This window comes from Lutra lutra, chromosome 4 (genome assembly GCF_902655055.1).
Source record: "Lutra lutra chromosome 4, mLutLut1.2, whole genome shotgun sequence".
In the NCBI taxonomy this organism is placed as follows: Eukaryota; Metazoa; Chordata; class Mammalia; order Carnivora; family Mustelidae; genus Lutra; species Lutra lutra.
In genome coordinates this window covers 97,054,022-97,064,080 of record NC_062281.1, presented here as the reverse complement: position 1 = coordinate 97,064,080, position 10,059 = coordinate 97,054,022, and the positions used below count along the sequence as shown (strand labels likewise).

Here is a 10,059-nt window from a genome sequence, read left to right as displayed (position 1 = left end):
AATCTATTCCTAAAACTCTCTCTCCAGCAAGAAACGTCTGACTTACAAAAGAATACTAGGCTTCAGAGGGTGGAGATGGTGGAAAGATTTAGAAAGGAAAGGGAATGAATTATGTACCAGGTGCCACACACTACTGGTGCCTCTTGGCCTTGGCCCATGGGGTTCTACTGTCTGAAATGAGCTCCTTGGCCTCTTGTCAAAATCCTAGTCATTCAGCAGAAGCAAGCACAGGAGGCTCTTAGAAGCCTTCACTGGCCTCCCCTTGCAGAGTGGCTTCCTCATCCTCTGAGCTATCCGGACACCTTTTCCTTATATCCACCATCATGTCGTCTACCACGTCACCTTGCAAAGCTCTGCTGCTATGATGCTGCCGTTACTGGGCTATGAGCTCTTTGAGAGCAATACCCTTATCTTCACAGCTTTATCCCCAGGGCCTGTCTCCAAACCTGACTGTATCAGTCAGGACTTCCGGTAGCGAGCCCTACAAATCAACTTGATCTCCTCACCTGAGCAAAAAAGGACGAGCCACTCTGGTCTGCTGAACGTGCTCCAGCCTCTCGGCAGTTCCTCCAATTTCTCAAAAACATGGCAAACTCGTGGGCAAGCCCTTCACAGGAAATAAGCCAAGAGCTGTGCCCTGACCACGGAATGGTCAGCTCCGGAGGAGAGAGAGAGAGGGGGACAGGGAAGGATGGCAGGGAGGTCCGTGCTGAAGACCAGGCCAGCCCATGTGATTTAGTTTGGGGCCACGCCCATGGTTCCAGACTCACCATGGCCAAGGGTGCCTCTGTCCTTCCAATCTCCCTCTCCTGCCTCTCCTTTCTTTGCTCAGCTCTGTCAATTCATGAAACTCAGGAAATGGGGCCTCATGCTGGGCAGCTCGATGTGAGCACAGGGCTGGACAGCGCCACGAGCCCTACGCCCGAGTAGCGGGTCACAGGAAGGTGCCCGTGAAGTTTCAGAAGCACGGCGGGAGACCCCTCCTCCCTGCCAGCATCTTCCTCACTCTTTCCTCCAGGTGTCCTCACTTTGTAATTGCTCCATTTCTTTTCTTTGTTTTCCTAGTTAAAGGCTAACAAAGAATGAATTGGGTATCTCAACCGTTTGTGGTCATCATTAATTTCATGGTCCTCTGCATTTATTAAGTCTTATTTCCTCTCTATAATCTCCTTTCCCCTGATATTTGTAAAAGCACATCTTATTCTCCTTAATTGCTTTGGCTGGTGTGATCCAATTCTGATTTTTTTCGCTACTCTTATCTTTTCCTGGGAAGCTTTAACTGATGCGGCATATTCTTGTTTAATTCTCTCTCTTTTTTTTTCTCAGCAGACAGGAGAGTATTTCTTTCTCTGGAGCTTCCCAGCAGTCTTTGGGGAAGTTGTACTGATTGCATTTTGTTTCTTCTCTAGAAGAAGTGCTGGGCTGGTCTTTAATTATGGGGGGGGACTCCCCCCTTGGCCACACGCTTCTTCCCTGAAAACCATCCAGCTTTCTCCAGTCCTCCCTCCACAGCCAAACCAAGTGCTCTTTGCCCCTCCATGACAGATAATTCTTCCCGTGGCTCTCTCCCTGCTGGAGCAGAAGGTTGTGCCTAGGGCAAGAAGGAAGAGGGAACAGGCACAGTCAGATGGGCTCCCTATTAGCAGCTCTGGTACACAAACCGATGGTGAAGCTAACAACTGAAATGGTGCTCCGTACCTCGAGGGGTCATGGCCGAGGATAATTAAGTGCTCATTACCAATGACAGTGAAACTCCACTCCTGGGCTGCCAAGAGTCCGATCTAAATGTCTACCTATCTATTGTCTGTCTCTCCATCTCTGACCCGTAGGCATCACAATTAGAGCTCTCCTGTGTATTTTGCTTATTCTTCTTATTTAATATTGATTTCATTCTGCCTTGACTTGGGGTTAGCCATTTATGGGTCTCTCTCTCTCCCATCTCCCTCTCTAACTTGTCACTTCACCCTTTTGCAATGGAAACGTGCTTTGGATCCCATGGTCCCCATTTCTAGTGGCATCATTGTCTAAACTATTCTAGAAATATCTCCCACCTCTCTTCGCCCTCAGCCTCCATCTGTGATAGTTCACTGACTTGGATCATTGATGTGTACCCCTTTCCTTTCACACTGGATGCCCTGTTAAATTCTCCCGGAAGGCAGTGGACCCTAGCGGTCAGTCACATCCAGTCCCCTTCTCTCAATGATCACTCTTGGTTTTCTTTCCATTATCTGTGTCTCCCCAGATGCTGAAGGGAAGCCAGTGCTACCCAGCACTCTAGGAATAGAGTAAGTATGTGGCTCAGGCCCAGCCCAGTCCATGTAGCTCCATCTCCTGGCTATTCTCACTGGTTCAGCAGTGAGTACATGACACTGTTCAGACCAACGAGCTAAGAGAGGGACACTTATTCAAGATTTCTGGAATGAAAACCTTCCTTGCTCTTCTGAGAAAGGTTCCATGAGCGGGCCATGAGGTGCCAGTGACTGTTTACCACCATATGGAAGAGCCCACCTGAAAATGAAGACAGTACAGAAAAAGCAGAGCCAAGAGCTACAGAAAGACAGAGTCCCAATTTTGTTATCTGAGCTCACAGACTCAGCTGTGCCTGAACTGCTCCTAGACCTTTATCGTATACCCACATGATCCAGAAGCAAATCCCACTGGCACGGCCTTTGAGATGAACACTTAATGCAACCCTTTCTTGTCTATCTGCTGATGTTTACCTGGTCCTCTGGCTCAGACCATCACCACAGCCCTCACAGGGCCTCCAGTCCTATCCTTTATGTAGCCAGAGACCCTATTAAAATCCGAAGTCAGATAACACCAGTGCTATGCTCAGAAACCCCTAAAACTCTCCATTCAATCCCAAGATCCTTAGCTTGTCTCTCAGGTCCTTCCTGACCTGCCTGTTCCCCTCTGACCTCGTCTCTTACCACCCTCACCCCACCTCAGCCCACTCCATCCTCACTAACCCTTTAACTCCTACCTCAGGGCCTTTGTACTTGCTGTCAGAAACGCTCTTTCTCAGACCATTGCATGATGTACTCCTTTCCTTCAGGACTCTCTGCTCAGCTGTGCCTATTCAGTTAGGCCATCCCTGACCTTCAGCCCTAAAATGGCACTTCCCCCATCACTCTGCATCCTCTGGTCTTGCTTTATTTTTCTTTATAGCACTTAGCACCACCTGAAAATGTATACATTCACGTGGCTATTCTTCCCTGTATCTCCCCCATTAGAATATACATCCTATGAGAAATGGGGGCCATTTTGATGGAATTCTTAGAATAGCAACTAGCACCTAGCGGATACTCAAAAAAGTGCTGTCAGCTTACAGACTGACTGACTGGATGAATGCAAGAGCTAATCATCTCCCTATTTTGAGTAAGGTCTTTTCTCTTTTTTTTAGGGAACATGCTCAGTATTTCACCACTAAGCATGACGTTTGCTGTTTTTTTGTGGACATATGTTTTCAATTCTCTAAGGTACATGCCCAGGAGTGGAATTGCTAGATCATACGGTAACTTTATGTCTAGCTTTTTAAAAAACATTTTTTATTGAGGTATAATTGACATATAACATTGTATTAGTTTTAGGTGGACAACATAATGATTCAGTATTTATACGTTGTGCAAAATGCTCACCACCATAAGCCTGGCCACATCCATTGCTCTGCACGGTTATGCAAGGCTTTGTTTTTTTTTCTCATGGTGAGGATTTTGAAGATCTAGTCTTTGCATCTCTCAAATATGCAATTCAGTGTTATTAACTCTGGTCATCATGCTGTATATTACATTCCCATAACTTATTTATTTAATCACTTATTTGACCCCCTTCAAATACTTTGAGTAAGGTATTTTTCAGTTGCCTTTGCACACCTTGCAGACAAAGTATCCTAACACAGGCTTTAAACAGTATTTGCTCTAAAAGCGGACAAATGGATAACTTAGCGTTGGTCAGATTGTAAGTTACATCTCCTATAATAATGATTCCTGGCCCCTGACAGTCCCTTTTGAGTCCCAAGGCTCATACCAGGCTCACATTGGTCTTTGTCCAATAAAGGGGGCAAATCTCTTCCTTGCCCCCAGGCAAAGTGGGGTTTCGAGGTGTTCAACAACAGAGCAGGGACCAGATCTCACACTTCCTGTTTCCTTGCATGTTGTGCTCTTCTGTCCACAGATCTGCAACTTCCTAACACCCACCCACCCACAGGCTTGGGGGAAGGCTGTGAAATTCTGGGCCATGTGGTCTCTATTTATCTAACATTTCCAATTCCCTCTTCTCTGAAAGCCAATAAAACTGAATTTTTCCCACATGAGATTGTGGACTTTTGGAGGGAAAAAAAAGCAAGCATATGGCTCTCAGGAAATCAAATCTGCCTTGTGAGATTTAAAAAAAAAAAAAAATTCCCTCTGTAAGTCAGTCATGGCACCACACTCTTTGCAGCTGCCTCTGACATGTTGGGGACGAGGACAACAGACATGTTCTCCCGCCTTGAGTGGCCATAATACATGGCAAAATCTCACTCCGCAATCCTCTTCCAGAGTGGCTTTCCCCTTCCCCAGCTATTCCCCGAGGACAACATTAGCTCCCTTTTTAATTCCTTTCCCCTCGCTGCACACTCTGATGTTACTTGCCAACCCCCAGTGGACGTGTGGAGACTTACTCAGTTTCACATGTAATAGATAAAACAGCAGGGGCTTCTCATTGGAAAACGTTTTCCAGGCTGCAAAAGGTGCAGCAAACCACAAAGCTGCCAGTATGGTTCAGAGTTTATTAATACACGCTTGGCACGCGTTGGTACCCACCCCTGCCCCGGCCCCCTGGGGGGAGGGAGGATGGATTAGTTGTAAGTTTACAGACAAAACCCATAGGGGGGCGGAGGCCTCAGAGGCAGCCTTCTTTCCAGGGACCTTCTGGAGATCCCCTGTGTTGTTCTTGTTTTGGTTGTTTAAAAAATTAATGTATAATTAGTATCTGAAGAATGGTGCGTACTTAATGTACACAATTTGTTGAGTTTGGACGTATGCCAACACCTGTGACCCCGATCCCCGTGATCAAGGGAACAGACGTATCCAACACCTTCTACAGTATTCTTGTGTCCCTTTGTTTTTGGTCATAAGAATGCCTGCCATGATGCTACAGCCATTCTAGAAAACGGCATGGAGTTTCCTCAAAACATTAAAAATAAAACTACCATGTGATTCAGTAATCCCACTTCTGGGGATATATGTGAAGGAAATGAAATCACTGTCTCAAAGGCATATAGGCAACCCATGTCCATCCCAGCACTACTTACACTAGCCAGACATGGAAAAAAAAGTTCTTTCATTGATGAATGGTTGATATACACCATGGAATATTACTGAGCCATTAAAAAGAACAAAATCGTGCCATTTGTATCAGGGTGGATGAAACGTGAGGACATGATGCTAAGAGAGCCCAACGAAGACAGATATAGCATAATCATACTTCAGTGTGGTGCTACAGGACTCGTGAGGCTAAGTCACAAAAAGCTGGGCAGGTGTGCTGGCTCCTCTTGGAACCCTGGCTCTCTGCTGGCCCACTCCTGGGACACTCCTTCTGAGAAGGAGCCCCCCACACTGTGAGGACCCCAGGCACATGCAGAGGCCACGTGGGGCGCTGTGGTCCATGGTCCCCCAGCCTTCTCAGTCCAGGCATTGAGCCTACCAAAAAAGTCACCAGTATCACTTCAGTACATTGGGTCTCACTGGTGGGGCTGCAGATATGGCAGGGCAAGGAAGAGTCATGCTCACGGTTCTGCAAGCATGATACGGTGGTGGTGGTTTTATTCTACTATGGTTGTGGTGGCTCGCCATGCACCCCAGGACCCACTCCACACCCCACCGGCCTCACCTCCCTTTCCACAGTCAAATCTAGAGTAGACTGCAAAGAGGCTTTCTTTCCCCTTGCTTTCAACTCAGCAGAAAGGACCAGACTGCAAGGCAGGTTGCATTGAACAACCCCCCCCACCCTGTGACTTCCCACCCGGCCAGCCTGCCTGCCCCTCCCTTTTCTCCCCACTTACTCCTCCCTGTCCCCCACACGCACCAGGCATGGCTTCTGCCCACAGGCTCGGGAGGACTCCTCCCCCATAGTCCTACTTGACCGCCTCTTAGGTCCTTTCAGTCTTCACTCACCACCACCTTTGCGGCTGTCCTTGCTCAAAGACCAAAGGCCCCAATTGGCCTCCACTCCCCTTGCTTACCTCGTTTTCCTCCCGTTGTCACACCCCAAATACTTCGATGTTACTTGTCCATGTTGTTGAGTATCTGTGCCCCTGAGAGGGTGAGCTGGATGAGTCCACAGGGCCCCCAGGGCCTGGGAGGGCCTGGAACAAGGCTAGCAGCCTGTCAATAAATACTCCCGGAAAAAAACACATGAATACTATGAAACAAAGTGTCGGTTTTGCTGTTATCCTTAGAAGCAAACAACTACATGCCTGTCACAGTCTTAGTTCTCAAGTGAAAGATACAAGTACCGACAGCCTTTAGAAAATAGTGAGTTTCATCCTTCTCTGCAACCTCCGATTGCAGCTGCCCTGCCTGCCTCTCTCCCCTGCCAAACCCAAGGGACCCTGTTCCACCAGAAGCTCCCTGGTGTCTGAGCTGCCCGCCTGCTGAGCCCTGCGCCTCCTTGTCTTTCACTGACCTCTTAAAAACCTTGTATCCTGCCGGTGTCTCAAGGTCCAGCTTGGGCACCACCTCTTCCAGCCGGAGTGCCTTTGAGCTGGGAATTCCACCTGTACCAGTCTGGGGTTCTTCTCAAGGGTACCTGGCTTCCTGGGAGCCTGTCTCCTCCCTCCCCTAACAGAGGTCCCCATGAGGAGGGGGCCATATACATCACCCCTTGCCCTGGGCAGCCTCAGATACAGATGGGGTATGGGGAGTTGGAGGCCACAGTGGAGGGAAGGGGTGGGAGGGGAGGTCGGGAGAACACCATGCTCAGACTCAGAATGGCCAGAGTAGTTGCAGAGCTAAATGACACAACCCTGGTGACAGTATAAAGAACACAGGTCTTAGAGACTCTAGACTCATCTCCCGGCTGATTCTCCCCAGAAATTCATTTAGCTTCTCCAAGCTTTGGTTTGCTCAACTACAAAAATGCTTATACTGCAAAGATATTTTGCAAAAACGACAGAATGTCATTTTTGAGGGTGGAAATACGTATAACCTGAAAACACTATGCCAATACACACTGTTGGCAAAGGTGAGGTGTTCTAACCTTCGGTAGAGAAATTAGCAAGGGTGCAGTTCAGCTTCTGGCCAGAGGGTGGCAGAAACAGGCAGAGACTTTGCCCAGAGGTCCTTAGAAACCTGGCAGCCCTAGAAGCTGCCGGAAGGGGATGGATTTCCTGGGTTGCCCTGAGGTGATGGTTCTCTTTTCCGCAGCTGACCCCGAAGCAATTAGCCTCTCTCCCGTTGTGGGATCCCGCCAAGGCTCAACTGGATCGCAGAAACCTGCCCTGGCTGGTCTCCTCGCCCGTTTCTTATGGCCACTTCCACCAGTCTGGCACTGTCCCTACCCTTCCAGGGCGCAGTGTAGCTTTCTCACGGGTCCTTGATCTGGCCCTCACCACAACCTTTTGATCTCAGTCGAGGAGGCAGAGGGATGCTGCCTCCCGCACCGCACGGTTAGAGACGGGACCCAGACTCACACCCTGGAGACCACACAGGTGGCAAGTGGGAAAAGTTCCAAAGCAAATCTTACCGGTGGGTCTTCCAGCTGGAATTCTGTCACACCAACCCTTCCTTCTTCACCTTCTCTGTTCAGTTGTTTCTACAACCAGCAATTATTGGGCTCTTGCTGTGTGTTGGAGCACCCGCCTGGGCTTCCAGCCATGTAGGCCGCTCTGAGCCCCACCCCGACCTCTGCCCCCCTCCATGCTCCTGCACCCGGCTTCAGGATAGGCCTCAGTCTATCGTCTCTACTCCTTCTTGTGTCATTGTGTTCCCAGTGTGTTCCCTTGTGTCCTTGTGTCCCCCAGCCTGGCAGCCCAGAGGTGCTCTGCCTCACAGCTCCTTAGATCACGGACTCCCAGGCCTTCTAGCCGAACAACCCTGAGGAAGAAATCGGGGAAGGAAAGGTACGAAAGTCAAAAGCAAAAGAGGCAAGTAACCCAGGCCTAAGGAACCTCATCAAATTTCCTAGTTCCCGCTGGCCTAAAAATGCCCGACTTGCTTGCTGGTGAGTGTTCAGAGGCCCCGAGAGCCTCAGGCTTTTCCGGGCTTATTTCTGAGGGTGAAGCTTCTCGAGTTTGTCCCCTGGCTTCTTCCCTTGAGTAGGCCCCTCTACGAGGAATGGGGCGGCAAACAGGAAAGAAAGCTGCCAGCTGTTGAGGGTCTCTCTGGGGCCAGGCACCGCCCTGGATGCCCAACACGTCACCTCACTTGACTTTCAAAACGAACTGGAGAAGGAAGCCTTTGTCCTCGCTCACAAACGTGGAAACTGAGTTTCGGCGGCCCGAGCTGCATGCTTGGATCCGTATGTCTGGTAGGGGGTGGGCTGGGTCGGTGTGGCTCAGAGCCGCTTCTCTACAATCACGTGATTACACGGTTGGCCACCGGCTGTCGGTACCCCTGCTCTCAGAAGCCTTTACCCTCTGGGGGACTTCCACGATGGTGATGCTCATCTCAGGAACCCAGACTTCACACAGAGACGGTTTCCGTGGGCTGATTCTGTCCTCCCTGCTGTGTGGGCGGGAGACACAAAAAGATAAGAAAATTCAGTTTTCACCCCGGAGGAGGTAAGACTTAGGAGGAGGAGGAGGAGGCTCTCAGAGAAGGGGAGTCCCCCAGCATGAATATGCCTGAGGGGCCACCTTTTCGAGAACGCCCCACTGGTTCTGATGTGACTGTCTGGATACAACCCAGCTGACACGGACCAGTCCGGGCTGCCAACAGACTCAGGGTGTGGCCTTTTGGATCACCCCTGAAGACATGGCATCCTTGGGTTTTAGGAGCAAATACTACATGTGGCCTCCTTTCTCACGCTTCTCCCCTGAGCTTGCGGGAAGGTATGAAGAGGGGCCTGTGGGAAGCACCAAAGGAGGAGATGGAGGCCTCGAGGAAGGCAGGACCAAACTTAGTGATTCCTAAGTCAAGGGAGGCCAAGGTGACCTTGAGGTCTCAGTAGGAAGAAGACAGTGTCCCAGAGGCTGGGGATTTGGAATTGAACTGGGCCTCCTGGACTCAAGCCCCTCCACTGAAATGTGGAGACCAGATCTCTCCCTGAGTTTCCTTCTGCTCTAAAATCTGACAACTGATGACGTTTACCTGGGTGTGAACTGCCACACAGTCAGCACGGCCTGGATCTCACTAGTGTGTTCCCTTGACTTGGAGTGAGGGTGGTGGGGGTCAGGGCCAGAGGCATGTCCCCGGTCAGGGATAGGAGCTGGTCCTAAAGAAATCTTTCAGGGGGCGCCTGGGTGGCTCAGCGGGTTAGGCCGCTGCCTTCGGCTCAGGTCATGATCTCAGGGTCCTGGGATCGAGCCCCGCATCGGGCTCTCTGCTCAGAAGCCTGCTTCTTCCTCTCTCTCTGCCTGCCTCTCTGCCTACTTGTGATCTCTCTCTGTCAAATGAATAAATAAAATCTTTAAAAAAAAAAAAAGAAATCTTTCGGAATGGTTTTTTTCTTCCTCCTCCTGCTCCACTTCTTACTGCCTTCCCTTTAGTCTACTTCCTCGGGAGCATTAGTTGGGTAAGAAAAAGGGTCCATGAATTCAGAACAGGAGAAAGCCCAGATGTCAACAAGGGTGGTGAAGGAGAAACTGGGATGAGTCACCGGCCAGGTTTTCCCAGAACCTCTCACTTAAAGACAGGGACGGCTCCCACCCACAGTGCTGGAACTTCCACTTGAGAATCAAAGTGTAAAGCAATTTCCATGGAAAAGCAGTATCTATTCAAGTTAGAAATACTAGAAGCGCAGCAATAACCAAGTTCAACAGAAAATAGCTATGATCACCCCACACAGGGACCAACCCCTGCTGGACAGCCTTCCAGAACACAAACCCAACACACTCTTTGAGAAGCAGAAATGGGATCA

General features: G+C 49.7%; 1 long non-coding RNA gene across 1 annotated transcript; it reads right to left on the bottom strand.

The window, feature by feature from the left end:
* Positions 1-2,091: 2,091 nt before the first annotated feature.
* LOC125099219 (uncharacterized) lies at positions 2,092-8,589 on the bottom strand. Its single transcript, XR_007127058.1, has 3 exons — positions 7,726-8,589; positions 6,224-6,346; positions 2,092-2,508 (listed from the first exon to the last, which is right to left on the bottom strand). It is a non-coding gene; the product is annotated as an uncharacterized LOC125099219 (long non-coding RNA).
* Between the last annotated feature and the right edge of the window lie 1,470 nt (positions 8,590-10,059).